Source organism: Scomber japonicus, chromosome 20 (assembly GCF_027409825.1).
Source record: "Scomber japonicus isolate fScoJap1 chromosome 20, fScoJap1.pri, whole genome shotgun sequence".
NCBI classification, from domain to species: Eukaryota; Metazoa; Chordata; class Actinopteri; order Scombriformes; family Scombridae; genus Scomber; species Scomber japonicus.
The window spans coordinates 150,001-152,500 of record NC_070597.1 but is presented as its reverse complement, the minus strand read 5'-3'; the positions used below and the strand labels follow the sequence as shown (position 1 = coordinate 152,500).

At 53.3% G+C, this 2,500-nt stretch overlaps 1 protein-coding gene across 1 annotated transcript in view; it reads left to right on the top strand.

Moving 5' to 3' along the window:
* The window catches only part of LOC128381786 (interferon-induced protein with tetratricopeptide repeats 5-like), a 6,164-nt gene that overhangs the window by 2,780 nt on the left and 884 nt on the right, over positions 1-2,500 (top strand). The gene's annotated exons all lie outside the window — the stretch shown is intronic.

Below are 2,500 nucleotides of genomic sequence, written 5' to 3'. Positions count from 1 at the left end.
GTACCTGCTGCTGCTCCATCAGGGATAGTACCTGGTACCTGCTGCTCCATCAGGGATAGCACCTGGTACCTTCTGCTCCTCCATCAGGGATAGTACCTGGTACCTGCTCCTCCATCAGGGATAGTACCTGGTACCTGCTCCTCCATCAGGGATAGTACCTGGTACCTGCTGCTCCATCAGGGATAGTACCTGGTACCTGCTGCTCCTCCATCAGGGATAGTACCTGGTACCTGCTGCTCCATCAGGGATAGCACCTGGTACCTTCTGCTCCTCCATCAGGGATAGTACCTGGTACCTGCTGCTGCTCCATCAGGGATAGTACCTGGTACCTGCTGCTCCATCAGGGATAGCACCTGGTACCTTCTGCTCCTCCATCAGGGATAGTACCTGGTACCTGCTGCTCCTCCATCAGGGATAGTACCTGGTACCTTCTGCTCCTCCATCAGGGATAGTACCTGGCACCTGCTGCTGCTCCATCAGGGATAGTACCTGGTACCTGCTGCTCCTCCATCAGGGATAGTACCTGGTACCTGCTGCTCCTCCATCAGGGATAGTACCTGGTACCTGCTGCTCCTCCATCAGGGATAGTACCTGGTACCTGCTGCTCCTCCATCAGGGATAGTACCTGGTACCTGCTGCTCCATCAGGGATAGTACCTGGTACCTGCTCCTCCATCAGGGATAGTACCTGGTACCTGCTCCTCCATCAGGGATAGTACCTGGTACCTGCTGCTCCATCAGGGATAGTACCTGGTACCTGCTGCTCCATCAGGGATAGTACCTGGTACCTGCTCCTCCATCAGGGATAGTACCTGGTACCTGCTGCTGCTCCATCAGGGATAGTACCTGGTACCTGCTGCTCCATCAGGGATAGCACCTGGTACTTGCTGCTCCATCAGGGTTAGTACCTGGTACCTGCTCCTCCATCAGGGATAGTACCTGGTACCTGCTGCTCCATCAGGGATAGTACCTGGTACCTGCTCCTCCATCAGGGATAGTACCTGGTACTTGCTGCTCCATCAGGGATAGTACCTGGTACCTGCTGCTCCATCAGGGATAGCACCTGGTACCTGCTGCTGCTCCATCAGGGATAGTACCTGGTACCTGCTCCTCCATCAGGGATAGTACCTGGTACCTGCTGCTCCATCAGGGATAGTACCTGGTACTTGCTGCTCCATCAGGGATAGTACCTGGTACCTGCTGCTCCATCAGGGATAGTACCTGGTACCTGCTGCTCCATCAGGGATAGTACCTGGTACTTGCTGCTCCATCAGGGATAGTACCTGGTACCTGCTCCTCCATCAGGGATAGTACCTGGTACTTGCTGCTCCATCAGGGATAGTACCTGGTACCTGCTCCTCCATCAGGGATAGTACCTGGTACTTGCTGCTCCATCAGGGATAGTACCTGGTACCTGCTGCTCCATCAGGGATAGCACCTGGTACCTGCTGCTGCTCCATCAGGGATAGTACCTGGTACCTGCTGCTCCATCAGGGATAGTACCTGGTACCTGCTGCTCCTCCATCAGGGATAGTACCTGGTACCTGCTCCTCCATCAGGGATAGTACCTGGTACCTGCTCCTCCATCAGGGATAGTACCTGGTACCTGCTGCTCCATCAGGGATAGTACCTGGTACCTGCTGCTCCTCCATCAGGGATAGTACCTGGTACCTGCTGCTCCATCAGGGATAGTACCTGGTACCTGCTCCTCCATCAGGGATAGTACCTGGTACCTGCTCCTCCATCAGGGATAGTACCTGGTACCTGCTGCTCCTCCATCAGGGATAGTACCTGGTACCTGCTCCTCCATCAGGGATAGTACCTGGTACCTAACTCTAACCCTGTGGAGTATATACTCAGTGTAAGGGTTAGTATATGTATTATAGAGTCAAAGAAGAAAAGATTCACTCACCTCCTGTTACACACTTCATCTCTGCTTCCAGCCATCGTCCACTAGTCTTTCACTACGTCTCTCTCTCTCTCTCTCTCTCTACCTGTCTCTCTCTCTCTGCCTGTCTGTCTCTCTGTCTCTCTCTCTCTGCCTGTCTCTCTCTCTCTCTCTCTGTCTCTCTCTCTACCTGTCTCTCTCTCTCTCTCTCTCTCTCTACCTCTCTCTCTGTCTCTCTCTCTACCTGTCTCTCTCTCTCTCTCTCTCTCTCTCTCTACCTCTCTCTCTTTCTCTCTCTCTCTACCTGTCTCTCTCTCTCTCTGTCTCTCTCTACCTGTCTCTCTCTCTCTCTCCCTGTCTCTCTCTCTACCTGTCTCTCTCTCTCTCTCTCTCTACCTGTCTCTCTCTCTGTCTCTCTCTCTCTCTACCTGTCTCTCTCTCTGTCTCTCTCTCTCTCTACCTGTCTCTCTCTCTCTCTACCTGTCTCTCTCTCTCTCTCTCTCTCTACCTGTCTCTCTCTCTCTCTCTGCCTGTCTCTCTCTCTCTCTCTCTCTCTACCTGTCTCTCTGTCTCTCTCTCCCTGTCTCTCTCTCTCTACCTGTCTCTCTACCTG